Genomic DNA, 15,542 nt, shown 5'->3' with positions numbered 1-15,542 from the left:
TCAAATGCATTTACATAATTTGTACATAATTTTAACGTCAGTTAGGTTTCATTTCGTGTACAATTTACGATATTTCCAAGTTGAACATCAATTATATTGCTTGACTATGATATTGAATGACTCAAAGTTTTAAATTGTTTCTTCCGAATGGCTTCGGTATTTACGATTGAACTATAACATTTACCACTACATATTCATTCGACCATCCATACAAGGACAAATAATACGCATGGTAAACTGAAATCTGACGAATGTAAATCAGAAATAAAATTACGGATAACGATCCCCTAATAATTATGTGGTGTTTCATCGATTAAGATATACATTTGGATTATGTAGTCTGAATCGTATGAATTACCACGTGTAACAAAGTCTGGAGGAATGGCAGTGTTTAAAACTACACAACTTGTAAGGTTTTCGCGCGATAAACAACGGAGCGCTGCGATTGGTTGGCGTACAAATTTGATTCCGTTTCGTTCTTTCCCTTTCTTTCTCTCTATCCCTCTTCTGGTTTCGCCGCGTCCACCGGTCGTCGCGTTGAAGAAAGACCGAGTAACGTTTCCCCAGGGAAGTCGTAAACGACTTCAGTCCAGAGAGCCTCGAACCGAGCAGTTCCGAACAGTCTGTCAGTGACGGTGGTTTCGTGAACACGATCATTGTACCAGTCGCTTGGTAAACGTGTGCGCGCCGGTTGAAAAAAGTTGTTACACGCAGCCTCTACTGGCTCTCCTAGCAACGCGGTGTCGCCTAAAGACAATGACTCCACGTTCCAGTGGTTAGAAGTATCGAGCAAATTACCGACAACCGTTCGAACCGTCTTTTTTTCTTGATCGAGGCCAGACGGCCACACTACCTCTAGGAACGGCTCGACGTGTATCGATCTCGAGCAAGGGTATGTAAACATTTCGATTTTTCTTTTCCCGATCGATCATTATGTATGTTCTCGGATATAGGGTTCCTTCAAATTCCGAAAATTCCATCGATATTTCGGTGGCAGTCGTCCGTTCACGTGCAACGTCGTCGCTAATTTTTAAATCTCATTAAAATATGTTGTTTTATCTCATTTGATAATACGTATTGGTGACTGACTAATTCTGTGGCCATTTTAGTTTTTATCATTAACGACGCTTCGTCTGTTGATAAACCTCGTTGCATTTGTACGGTGACATTAATTACTGTGAAACATTTCCTATTTAGTTTTAGCAACTGTCGATTGGGATCTCGTATTATAGAGCGTATCGTGTAATTGCTTAAAATTACTAGTCGAAAATACGGTTAAGAACGAACATACATAACATGTGTATGCCGGTGCACGATTAACAGTTTCCGAGGTTTCATTGATTGTCGCATCTCTGATTCCGTTGGTTATAGGACTGTTATACAGATGTTGTACGCGTTGTTTCTTTCCAAAAAGGAGAGAGCGTTCGTAGTCAGATTTTTGTGGCGTTCACTTTATGAAACATATTCTTTACGAAAGGCTATGTCGGAAAGCGTCGAGAGACGACGCTCTTTTGCTTATTTTTCAAACTTTGAAGCGTGACATGCGCTGATGTCTACCCGACGCTGTAATATACGTAGACGTGCACATGTGCAAAACTACAGCTATATCCAATCTCTATGCTACATTTTTTTTCATTTTCCACGCGAACATATGCACTTTCATATAAAAACATACGCACATAATTAAACGATACACCAAATTACATATTTACTACGGCAATATGTATACGAGAAAGTATAAGCAGAATGGTCGATTTAACGTATTGTTGACAGAGCCGGTAACTGTACTGAAATTTACATAATAATATGTACGTATTTTAAAGCTAACCGTTGAAACGGCAGGCGTTTCCCGTTCTGCGACGTTTACAATTCTGTATATCGAATGTGGCTATGTGTTGTTTGGTTCGTTATACTTTTTTACATCTAGACTAAACAGTTATGAATAAAATGACCTGCGCTGTGAAAAACTAACCTGTACAGCGACAATTACATCGCTGTAATTACATCGACGATTATATATATATATATAATCGATTATATAATATATATATATATATTCCATGCTTACAAACCTAAATTTTATCCCGTATTCGTCGTTAACGTTTGTTAGAAATTTCTTGAACATTCATCCGCGCGTAGGTTACAAAATGCATTCTTACGATATTAAACAATTCCATCTACGTGTTTTATCTTACACGAGGATTTGAAATTGATCATTAAATCGACTTTGTATGGACAAAATACTGTGTGAAAGACTTTTATTTGCTGAATCGTCCAGTTATATATGATACACTACATCGACTGCGCGAAAACATCGAAATGTATACTGGTCTCGTAACGAATCGTATAATCAAGTATTTCTTGCTTTCTATTTTTACATTTTACTCTTAGAATTCAAGCTACTTACGATATTTAGACAAATATACTGACTAACTTTTTTTATCGAATTTACATAACAGAAGTAGTATAACAAACAAATATTAAACAAAATAATACAAACATTATTGTGATCTAACGATCCAACTTAGAGACTGTGCGCCATTTTAATCTAGACACACATATGTTCGTTTTTTTCTAGCAATATGGTAATTCTAAAAATATATCGTCCAACTGCTAGAAGCAATTGTAAATATTTGAAATTTCCTTCTTTATCACAGTTACCAAGTAACCATCGATAAAATGTCAATGTTCCAGTCTCTTGTGAATGTTCCCAGCCTGATATTTTGGCAATTTTCAAGCACAAAAGTTCCTCGACATTAAAAATTCACAACTCCAGATACAAAATACAAAATTCGCACACAAGGTAAATTCGAGTTTCATAGACTGATAGACTTCAAAAACATTTGAAATATTTGGAGCTTTAATCGCTAGACAAGTTTTGCTACGACAGGTGTGCGAGTCCATTAAAATACAGTTTTCCAGTTTTACGATTGTTGAGACCTTTCTATCCCGACGGTTGATGCACGTGGAAAGGCAGTGAATAATCGGTAGTCTAAATATATCTCTCCCACTGCCATAAAGTACCCTTTTCATTTCGCATGCTGCGCAATGGAAAATAATAAATGACACGCTTATTGGCGAATATTCGATACGCGCAACGAAACGATTGCGACAAATCATTCGGTATTCCCGGAACGCGCGTTAAGGTAGATTTAGATCGATGCTCCGCCAGTGAAATTGGCCATGTGGCCAATGGCCTTGGGAAAAAATTCGTTGGCGTAAATGTTACTCGCAGTTAAAAAAGTAACGTTAAAGGTTCGCACTTTCGCAATGGCAAGAAACATTGTTCGAATCGTTGCTCGATTGCATGACGCTTAATCACAGACGCTTTGTCTCTTGTTTATATAAAAATCAAGAAGTCACCGGTGGACGATTACTTCCGTCGCACGAGCACAAACAAAATAGTACACGTGGCCTAACGCCATCGTACAATTAAGTATGTTTTTGTGGGCAAATTGGCTGGTGGCAGCTTTACCGCCGCCGTCTTTTATTGCGTTCTCTACCTGCTCTCGACAATGAATCCGAGATTCCCTGTGCCAAAGGAAGGGTAAGCCAGATAATTAACGAAGAATGTCCTTACAAAAGTCTATGCGCAGGATGTGCTATTGAAATTTCCAAGCAGTAGCGTAGGAATGTTAGATTGCTGCAAGCTTTTAAAAGCTTTCGTTAGATGTAAAACAGAACTATGTTTAACATCTATTAACGACAATAAGGGCAGCCCTCGTTTCTCTCGAAACGTTAAACCAACTATAATCGTGGTTGTTCGGCAAAGAATAATCATAACGTTCGATATGCCGTGTAAGTTATTCGGAACGCGGTGCACTGTTGCGCATATGTCTATTATGATTTTATTCGGTCGAGTCCTCGACTCTTTGACACACATCCGTCGTAATTTGTTTGAGTTACAGCGAAGCGCCGAATTCGTGGCCATAATACAAACGTGCACGCGAAACCTGAAACCGTCGAGTAATTTACGGCAGCCGGCGTTCGTAAATACAAATTTCTCTTTCGACCAAATCTCGTCGAACGAAACGAAGTATTCGATCGACGTGCTTCGAACGACTTCGATTATCTTCGGATTGCCGGAAATTTCGTTAGTTTCTCCTAGTTACTACGGCTAATAGAACGTTCCGATCGCTTTTCGGTTAGCGACGTCCTACTCTCTTTACGCCAGCAAATTCATATTTTCGTGCGCATTCTCGAAATTGTTGAGAATTGTGGATCTTTGAAGCCGAAATAATGTTATAGGAACGCTAAATCTATACTGAGGATTAATATTAAAATAATGAAATATTTATTTCATGAACGATTCCTTATATATTCATCGATACACACTTGCACGCGTCTCAGCACTTTCTTTCGACTGAACAGTTTACATTCTTTTGTTTTCGAGACGCTGCGGACACACATACTTTCACACACTGATATTCACATACAAGCATCTCTACCACGCATTTAACCTAGTCCAGCACAGAAAATTATACATATCTCAACAGAAATCATCAATGGAAAAATGACTATACGTTTCGAGCGTCGACGACAATCTGTTCTCTGCAAATTAGATTTCCATCGTTTACAGAAACCGAAAAATTCAATCGGATCTCAGTGGAAAGACGAAGAAGCTTCTACGGTCAATGCGATTTCGCTAGCTCGGAACGCAGCGATAAATCACGCGAGTTCGAGAACCGATTTCGGCTGTGTAGTTGTACATACTTGTATGTACACATATACCGTAAGCTGTCCCGCAATGTTTGCCGTCGCTAAGTAGCCGGTGGAGTCGGTTGAAAGAGGCGCGACGATTCTCGACAATTTGTCGACCGAGGCACGAGCGGAGCTAACGTTCGCGTCAAGGGAATGATTATCGACAATAATTTGTTTGATTCGAGTTTTATAGGTTCGCGTAGTCGGCCGTAGTCACGAGTTACGAACTCGCTTTCAATGAGCTTAATCGAGCGGGTCAACACGCGACATCTCGTTCGAATGAATCATCGCAGCGAATCTTTGGAATTCGTTTTGGTCGAGAAGCATCGCGTCCGTTCGATTGAATTGTAAATTAAACGACCTACCTCGCAGTGTGTATCTTTTTATATACGTGAGATGTGATTGGAAATGTAAACATGGTAATCAAACGACACGGTAACCGTAACGTAATGATAGAGCTGAACTTGAAATGTATGGTAAAAATCAATGCGTTATCGAGTTGTTTCAAACTCGTGAAACATTGATTGATTTCTTGCACGATCGATGTTTTACCACGTGTGAACTTGATTTATCCTGTTATTATAGGAGTTTCCGTGCGTTTAATGAGAGCGCTTATCTGTCCGATAGCGGGGCGGATTTATTGCACCGCCGATATTACGTACGCGTATCTATCATTATCATAATACACGGCCGATCGTACAAATTTCGTAATAATCGCAGGGGGGAAAAATTGTCGCGCTTGGCTTCTCGCGATAATCTCAGTCTCGGTGGACTGACCGATCGGCATTTGCTCTCGTTATTTCTATTTTTGTAATTATCATCTCGCCGGCGGATTTATTCGCCGAACTTACTACTCGAGAAAATGAAGAGCGATACAAGCGCGTATATCGAAATTTTATCCTATTCAACCGATTTCAAATTCTTCTTTACGTTTTGATTTACATGGTCGCGTGTACCCAGAGTATAATCAGGTGCCAATGCTTGTCACGTAAGATGTATTAATAAAACTCGACAGCGTGTATTCTTGCGCGCATAAATTTCCTTTGTAAACCGGAACGCGCGTGTTGTTTTTGAATCGATCGAACGAACTTTATCGAGTAACGTACCCTCGTTTTCCCATCGAAGATTGTGGAATATTTGTACGGCACAATCACGTCGTTTCGAACGATTACGCTTTTTTCCGTTTCCGTTGATTCACAGCTTAATTATGGTATTTACATCGCCTCCTTGTCAGATCGTTATCATGCGTGGAACAACAAAAGACTACGAATGGAATAAGAGTTCATTCCTGGAATGTCTGCATTGTCAATCCACCAGATATTTTATTACCAATGCTGTTGCTTCTTTCTTCGGCTGTTTGTTTTGCATCGGATTTCGTAGAACATCGGACAGATCGGAGGTGCGCACTAGGCAGCTGTTAACACTAGAACTACCACACCAGTCAAATTGATTGGTTCTACAATTTTATTTTAAAATTCCTACTTCGTGTTATATTTTTTCCGCAATGATGTAATGAATTTTATTTTGTTTTTTCTGTATTCAAACTGAAAATAATTTTGTATCAAGACTACTTATACCAATACCAGTCAAATTGACTGGTTTTACAATATTATTTTTAAATTCCTACTTCATGTTATATTTTTTCCCCCAATGATGTAATTGCAACGATAACTAAAAGAATAATATAATGAATTTTATTTAGTTCTTTATGCATTCAAATTTAAAATAATTTTGTATCAAGACTACTTATACCAATACCAGTCAAATTGACTGGTTTCACAATATTATTTTTAAATTCCTACTTCATGTTATATTTTTCCCCTAATGAGGTAATTGCAACGCTAACTAAAAGAATAATATAATGAATTTTATTTAGTTCTTTATGCATTCAAATTTAAAATAATTTTGTATCAAGACTACTTATACCAATACCAGTCGAAATGACTGGTTTTACAATATTATTTTTAAATTCCTACTTCATGTTATATTTTTCCCCTAATGAGGTAATTGCAACGCTAACTAAAAGAATAATATAATGAATTTTATTTAGTTCTTTATGCATTCAAATTTAAAATAATTTTGTATCAAGACTACTTATACCAATACCAGTCGAAATGACTGGTTTTACAATATTATTTTTAAATTCCAACTTCATGTTATATTTTTTCCCCCAATGATGTAATTGCAACGATAACTAAAAGAATAATATAATGAATTTTATTTAGTTCTTTATATATTCAAATTTAAAATAATTTTCTATCAGGACTACTTATACCAATACCAGTCGAAATGACTGGTTTTACAATATTATTTTTAAATTCCTACTTCATGTTATATTTGTCGGGTTATCATTAGGATTTAAGGCGCGTAATGATTCTTCGTTTGAATTAGCCATTGTTTTACAAAACAGAATATATTTACGCGAATAAACAAGATTTTACAAAATATTATGAATAATGAGTTTAATAAATGATAAGATTAACAAACGATAAGTTTAATTAATAATTAGATTAAAGAATAATAAGTTTAACGAACAATAAGAGGAACGAATAATATGTTTTACGAATAATGAATTTAACGAATAATGAGATTAACGATTGATAGGTTTTACGAATAATGAATTTAATTTACGCTATTAACAATGTTCCGGGGTTCAAACGAATCCACGGTCAACGGGATAACTCTTTACTATGCGTAGAATAATTTTAAATACAAAAATACGATTGCTGAGACACTCGGTAAATTGCTCGATGTATCACTTTCCAAGGCGATCACACGAATGAATATCTGATGAAAATCTTTTTCGCTATACGACTGCATTTGTTTGTTATATGCTCGCTGGAAACATCGAGAAGGTTCCAATCGTTGTTGCTAGGCAATTTCTGTCAAAAGTTTGTTGTATACTCTTTGGAAACATCGAGAAAGATCCAAACGCCGTTACTAGGCAGTTTCTGTCTGGAGATTGATTCCTAATACAACGTGTGTCCCATTATATCGACATCTCTAAAGTACAATTCTATGTGATTTCTAGGGAGAACAATACAACCGATCCACACCTTCGTCAGGCAAAACGTTTATCCCGTGACCGTGGCTACGTTCGGCGACCAGTTGTCACCTCGAACCCACTTTCGCTTTCACAAATATCAAAAAATTACAAATGACAATTGCTTAATTACAGTTATGATAAAATCTAGGCTAAAGCATTAGAAGGCTTCCTCAAAATTGCAAAGGGAAGGCTCCGGTTTTCCTTCCATCTCCGACATATTTTTCCCCCAATGTTGTAATTGCAACGATAACTAAAAGAATAATATAATGAATTTTATTTAGTTCTTTATGCATTCAAATTTAAAATAATTTTATATCAAGACTACTTATACCAATACCAGTCGAAATGACTGGTACTTGTCAAAATGTAAAAGGGTCCTGCAATCTGTTTATCGAACCCCAATTAACCAGTTTCCTCGTTTTGTACAATTTCCCACACGTTTTTAACATTTTTACTGCGTATCATTTAATATACTGATATCAGTCGTCAGGAAGATTCCTGATCGCTCGTTATATCACTAGATCGCAACACTAGAAATACCACGCCAAATTGACTGGTTCGACAATGTTATTTTAAAATTCCTACTTTGTTATATTTTTTTCTCCAATGATGTAATGAATTTTATTTTGTTTTTTTATGTATTCAAATTTCAAATAATTTTACATCAAAGTTATTTATACCAATACCAGTCAAAATGACTGATACTTGCCGTAGTGTAAAAAGATTCTGCAATCTGTTTATCGAACTCCAATTATCCAGTTTCCTCGTTTCGTACAACTTCCCACACGTTTTTACGATTTTACTGCGTATCAGTCGTCAGAAAGATTCCGAATCGATCGCTAAATCGCAACACTGGAAATACCACACCAGTCAAAATGACTGGCTTTACAATTTTACAAATATGTCAACCCTCCTTTAGGGATCATAGTTCCAGATGGATTAATATTAAAATGTACTACGTAACATGGAATTCCTTCTGTAAGAAAGTGATAAATCGATAAATATAAAAATATTCTATTTTACGTATTTTTTAAAGACCAGTCATTTTGACTGGTATTTGATCAGAAATAGCTTCGTGTTAACTATCGGTAGTTCTAATGTTAAATAGGAAATCGCGTAGTAAATCACCGCCGAGGCAACTCGTTTAATACGCCAGGTTGTTAAAAGTCCGGATCGCCAAGATTTAGTGGACTCGTGTTTATTGACGTTTACAGTGGCCCCAAAGCCTGCGTATATTTCCATTGTAGCTAGGACTCGTCGATCCTTCAACGAGAATTACCAAAGCGTGACGGGCAGCGTTTCAAGGGCAGTCTGCTTGCCGAAAAGTAAAAGGCGAGTGGACCGTTGTGCATTTAGAAACGGCTTCGTGAAAATTATCTTCGAAACGGGAACACGGCTGGCTATACTGTTGCTTACGGCTCTTGCCAAGGCCTAAGAAAGGTAAACTAAGATTATGGGCAAGACCCATGTCGCCTTTGACATCCTCTTTCTCTGCAACCTTCGTCAACCGACTAACGTCAGCCTGGACGAAAAAGGCAAAGATATTGCATTCTTGTACAGTTTTCATTTAGGCGAACCATTTTCCACGTACAGCGAAATAGTTGGCCGGTAGAAAGCAGCGCATCGATTAATCAAATACACGTCGGTGTAAGTATACACAGGCGGCAGCCCGTTTAAATTGCACGTGCCTTTCAACCACCTTTCATCGGCCGTTTGCTAAACGATCCTGCTCTATCATCATCGCGAGGGACAAACCCGTGCAAAAACGCCAACTTCCTTTCATACGTATACAAGACGGTTGCACGTTCTTATCGTCGAATTGCAAAATAACGAACATCGCTGATCGTCGCGACATTGATTGATTCTGTCCCTCGTCGCAACTGAAACTCGATTAAAATTAATCCTGCGGCATAAACGCTATTACGTACCCTGTTCCGTAAGCTTCTTTTCCCTTCGACCATCGATCTGCCGACCAGAGACTAGAACCTAGCCATTAGCGGAATTGCTAAACCTTCGAGCTTTAGGTAAGAACCACTGGCGAGTGCTGAGAGTCACTGTGTGGCCGGTGCATAAACACAAAGGTGTAGCGATGTTCGATCGTTGTACGAGCGACTAATAATCGGCAGACTGGTCACAGGTAGTCGATTCAGCCGTGAAGTAGAATGGGCCCGAGTATCTGCCCAAGTGCATATTTACTATCCGAGGAAGGGGAGAACAGTACTTTCTACTCGCGAGTCAACCGCGCGTTTCGTCGCTGTCGCCGTAAGCATCACCGTTGACGCGCGCTGTCATTCCTTGTGTTAGTCGGGTCGTGTAGTCGGCTACGTGTGATTCACGAAGAGGTCGTGTATCAGGTCCGATAGATTGGCCGTTCTACGCGCTGGCGTTCTTCCTGCGCAGGTCTACACATCGAACCGTGGATAGGAGAAAAGCAGTGAAACGCACCCGGAGAGCCGTGTCTCCCCAGGTACGTAGCCAAGGGTCGGTCTCCAGCTACGCTGAAAACACAATCTTTTGGAGTCCGCTTCGCTGCACCATCTTTCGCTCTTTGCTTCCGTACTTTTGATTTTTCTCTGATTTTCGCACGAATACGCTTCGAAGATGGTACTTCGACAGGTAAAGGTCGATCCAGATTCTCGAGGATCAGCTCGGGTCATCGGTGAGAAATCTCGAACTCGACGAAGCTTGAAATTGCAACTCGTAACTCGGAAGCTTTTAATTTAGGCAGAGTTGTTATTTTCGAATATATAGAGGACAGAATAACACGCACAAGCGGGTACGAGGCGATTCCTTGTGAAGAAATAAGAGGGAAACGTGGGATCAAGTTTTCTCATTTAAGGCTTAGTCTTCGAGAAAATCGAGTTTGAAAATTTGTCAAGTATACTGAATACTTGACAGGAGTTTGTTCTACGTGTAAAGATAGGTCGAAAGCGTAGAATAGAATTTTTTCGTTTCCAAGATAATAAAGTTGGAACACTTTTGGATCAATTTTCAAATTTATTTTTCTCGGAAACGAAGCTTCTTGAGAACAATTTTTATTTCGAATATTCCACTTATTTTCACACCTAGAACGACCTCCTGTCGATTATTATATTTAGTCCTGTCCAGTTCGAGTATACACGATAAATTTTCAAATTCGATTTTCTCGCAAGCTGAGTCTTAAATGAAACAATTTTACTTCATATTTTGTTCTTATCTTTTCATAACGTATCACCTGGCACCTGCTTGTACGTGTTATTCGGCTGTATATACATGACAATAATTTTATTTTAACCACCACATGCTACGTGTCGTATCGAAGTATCACTAAACGCTTCACTGTTCTTCGTATTTTCTAATTTATTTAAGAATACATATTACGTATATATTTAGTTATGTATTATTTTTTGGGGTCGAAAAGAGCGAGTGTACGCGTGTATCGACATTGGCAACGATTACAGGTTACCAGAGGCGGCAACCGAAAAGAAAAAACATAGCCGATAGAATGAGAATCGAACATCGTTAAACGTTAAAAGAGGCGCGTGATGTAACAGAAAAGATAGCTAAAATTAGATCGTTACGATGCCGAATTGTCAGCGCTTCTTCGTCTATTACGTATTTCACAAATTTTCGAACCCATCACGAGCCGATTAATCTATCAAATGTATTTGTATCAAAGAATGAGAGCATCCATATGAGATAAATGGTTTGCTTGCAAAGAAAATAAATGTTTGGCTTTGGATTAAAGCAGGCGAGAGCGCGAGTAGCGAAAGAAAGAGAATTATTGTCCACTGCTATTTATATCCGAATTCGAAACGGAACGTAATGGATCTTTAAACCGAACGATGTTTCATCTTACGGCAATCTTTTTACCATTCGAACGCATAATGCAAAGCACGAGAAAAGAGTAGAGTGGAATTGTAAAAGCGACGCGAGCGTTACGCGTGACAGTTATTCGAGCGTTAGCAATGCAACGTATTTGCAATTCGAATCTCCGATCGGTCGATAACAGCTATTATTTCGAGTATGGTGGTTCGTATTGCTTTTCGCAATATTCGATTCGAACGGACTGCCGTTAAACGGACGTTGTATGTACTTTATTTGTCGCGCGGCTATCGACGACAATGCACAAACGATTTTATAATCCTCAATTATCGGTATGTTCTCCATTGAGTTTCCCATTGAAATTACATAGAACGCAGACTCGCTCGGTAAACAGCGACATGTTCGTTCAGCGTCGATGAATTCGTTTACGTACCAGGAATTTCCTGATTCACGATCAAACTACTTTTACGATTCTCGAGCAACTTTGGGAATAGGAAAAAATTTTTGAAACAGGCGTTAAGTGATTTTCATGGACGAAATATTCGGCTGGTTTAATCGCAAGGAATTCGAGCGAAGATAAGGAAGGGAGGGCAGTTTTATTGTTACAGTTGTTATTACCACCTAATGACAAAATCCGCGATCGCTTGGTTGCCAAGCCAATAGAACGAATAGACCAGATAGTCGTGCAAACAGGTACGCGTACACGTTTTTAGGAAACGCGGGGCGAAAGCCTTATGCAAATTTGTTCGTGTCACGACTCACGTTCACGACGGGGCCATTACACCGATCGATATCACGGTCCCGTGCACCGTCTCGTTTCAATGCATGAAAACGCCGGCGCTTCTCGTCGCGTGCAAAAGTTTGGTTACATTTATCGTCACGGCAACTTCTTCGAGCGGATCTCCAGTGATTTATTAAACGGCGCGAGATTTCTTTTAGCCAGCGCTCGCGCTGCCAGCACGCACGAAAAATGCAAATACACGTCGCTGCTGCCATTGCTTGGTTGTGCAATCGTGGCGATCTGATTGCCATAAGCGATTTCCGATAAAGCGTTAATGGAGATTTATCGGTCTGCCGATGACTGCCATTGCTCGATCGTTCCATCCGACGAACAATTTCGGTGGATGAAGTGGAGGATTGTCGTGCGTGCCGTTGTCAGGTCGATCGAAGAAAATGCCAGTGGAAAGAGAAGGTAATTGAATAGTTTTTTACGATATTTGCTCGAGCACAACCGCCCGAGCAAAAGCTGGAAAAAAAGCTGCTAGTCGTGTTTGGCTGCTTAAATCGGTTACGTGAGGCGGGTCGATGATTGAGAGCGCGCTTGCTACAAGTTCAAAATTATCCGGATAACACGGTGGATGTTGTTTCGTTGAAAAGCTTGGCGCATGCGTTACGTTCTTAACATAGAAATATTTACGGATTACGGTGGAGGAATCGAACCGTGCTCGTTTTCCTATCTTCCTGTTTCATCCACCTATTCGCTGACGCTATTGTTAAATATCGAGAACAGCAACCTTGAATAGAGATGGTCGATATTTTTAGACGTCCACGTCTAACCGTGACTCAAAACGTTCTGACATTTCGTAAAAGTTACAGTTTAGTAATCGGTTACAGTTTAGTACAGTTTAGTAATAGTAGTGATCGGGATCACGTGCTTTCCCTATGATGGCGACGACCGATCAGCTGATCGTTTAAAATTCTATGTAGCCGATGATCGGTGATCCACGAGAGGAGGAGGGCAAGGTTACCTTTAAAGAGACGTTAAAAGACGGCAGGTGCGTGCACCGTTTCTTCGATGAAATCTACACCACGTTGAAACGTTGCTTCCATTCGAAACGTCTCTTCTACCTGGAAAACGTTTCTGAGAATAGAGAGAAAAGCTCGTGGGGACAATGTCGGAAGGGAATGATTGAACGGTCGAGTAGCGACAGGTGGAAGTAAAGGTGTATGCACAACGTTGGATCGATGGTAGCCTTAGCATTGTCAGCGCCCTTAGCATTGTTTGGTTCGCAGAGCGTCACCGTGCACGATCATCCGATTAGCCCTGACCTAGGTGCCTCGATGTTATTTGTGTCGCCGTTACGATCCCTGCGTCATCTCGCCTTCTTCTTTCTCATCTTATACTTTCTGCGTAAATCCTTGTTTCCCATATTTTTACCACGCGCAATTCCTTCGTGTGCATCAAATTGTTTACGAGCTTTAAGCCGCAAGTGGCTCGCTGCTTAGGGTAGTAACGTACGACAAATGGAAGGGTAGGGTGGAAAACAATGGACGCAACTTTTTCACACTTTCTACCGGATAACTAGGCTCTCGGGCAACGTCGTGAGAACTGGAATGCATGACGTTCAACGAGAAAGTATATATACACAGCTGATAGAAGGTGAGGACGCTATATCGGGAAACGATTGGAAAAAGGAGAGTAGGTAGAAGGTTGGACGCGAACGATGCAGAGAACCATACGAATGTCAAGTTCTAGGAATGAAATTTTTATCGTGAAATTTCTGCTCTACTGCCTGGCTGGTTATAGGTCGGGCTCGTGACCTGAAAACATAGGAAATTGTTGAGAGTAGGAGCGCGATATTACGCGCGTCGTTACGCGCCGCGTCGCGTCGCGTCGCGTCCCTGGATCCCTTGGAAGCGGCGCGCTGGCACACCTGCATACACGCGACGCGTCAAGGACGTTATCGAAGACACAAAAGCGCTATCATTTGCATTGCACGCGCCACGTCTCCGGCGATCCAATTTTCACGGAGATACTACGTTGTTTATGACGTTACGATTGCGAGCAAAGATGTTTATTCTTCCCAGTAAACGTTTACTTCTCGGTGACACACCTGATTTACCGCTTATGCAAATGAAACTTCCCCGAATCTTTTAGACAACCGTTAAGCACGAGTTCATAAATTTCCTGCAAGGTTATTTACTTTACCGTTGCACGAACGTTTATTATCTGGATATAGCATAATTGTTAAATCAAAAAAAAAAAAAAAAAAAAAAAAAAAAAATCGAAATGTCAATAAACGAGAGAATGGAAAAGGGGAAGGAAACTCGGCGTGAAAACCGTATCGTACGCCGCAGGTAAAATATTCGACTTTTTCCTTCTTGTACGCGTTAAAAAAACGGCCATACTCTACGTTTTAGTTTCTATTGGGTTGGCAACTAAGTGATTGCGGATTTTGTCATTAGTTGCTATTAGTTGCCAACCCAATGTAATCGTCGAGTGGTAAGACGTGCCGTCGCGCACCGACCGGACAACATTTTTAGACGAATAGGCGTGCAATAAACGATCGTTGCGTTCCGTTTACGACGCGACGTGTCACGTCGCCTGGCGTCTTAAACGTTCCCACTGTTTGTCCGTTTAACGCGCGTGCATCGACGCACCGCGTTTGCCCTCGATCGTAGGACAACGCGGTCTCATGTGACACGATTAAGCGTCATCGGCGACGAAGATGAAGCAGCACGTGCACTCGCGACAATTGAGGGTGAAAACCGCGAAAGACTTGTGGCCACGTGACTGGAATTTCTCGCCGCGGCTAATACACGCATTCATTCGGTTTAATAACGACGTTGATCACGCCCATGCTGTACAGTTAATTGAACCAATTAAGTCTCGTGTTCTGACGTTGCTTTGGTCGAAGCGATTCTTCACTGCGACGAAAATTTCAGCCTCATTAGATCTTCCGTTCGCTTTGCACTCGTGGGAAGTTCGCCGCGCCGATTTTCCCTTATTTTCCTATCGACCACACACCAACTCGCTCTTTCTCCAATATTTTTAATCCTACAGATAGGTCGCTGACGTGATCGTGCAGGTTCCTATATTTGTCAACACGATTAAAGAAGCGGAACCTAACTAGAGATTTGTTTATAATTCTTTTATCGAGATTGTTAAATAATTCTTTTCTACTATTACAAAATGGATTCAGACATAATGGAATGTAGTATAGTGTAGTAATGAGACAATGAAATAATATAAAAGAGAAAATGTTGTGCA

The 15,542-nt window shown here is 40.0% G+C and overlaps 1 protein-coding gene and 1 long non-coding RNA gene across 2 annotated transcripts in view; one reads left to right on the top strand and one right to left on the bottom strand.

The window, feature by feature from the left end:
• The first annotated feature begins 598 nt into the window (after positions 1-598).
• Positions 599-15,542, top strand: part of LOC126869890 (band 3 anion transport protein) — a 47,655-nt gene continuing 32,711 nt past the window's right edge. The window contains exon 1 of the mRNA XM_050627045.1: positions 599-892. The gene's annotated coding sequence lies outside the window, so the exon portion shown is untranslated. The remainder of the gene's footprint in view (positions 893-15,542) is intronic.
• Positions 7,726-10,214, bottom strand: LOC126870159 (uncharacterized). The gene is made up of 2 exons (XR_007691159.1): positions 9,339-10,214; positions 7,726-9,269 (listed from the first exon to the last, which is right to left on the bottom strand). It is a non-coding gene; the product is annotated as an uncharacterized LOC126870159 (long non-coding RNA).

This window comes from Bombus huntii, chromosome 1 (genome assembly GCF_024542735.1).
Source record: "Bombus huntii isolate Logan2020A chromosome 1, iyBomHunt1.1, whole genome shotgun sequence".
Classification (NCBI taxonomy): domain Eukaryota; kingdom Metazoa; phylum Arthropoda; class Insecta; order Hymenoptera; family Apidae; genus Bombus; species Bombus huntii.
This window is presented reverse-complemented; position numbering and strand designations above follow the sequence as displayed.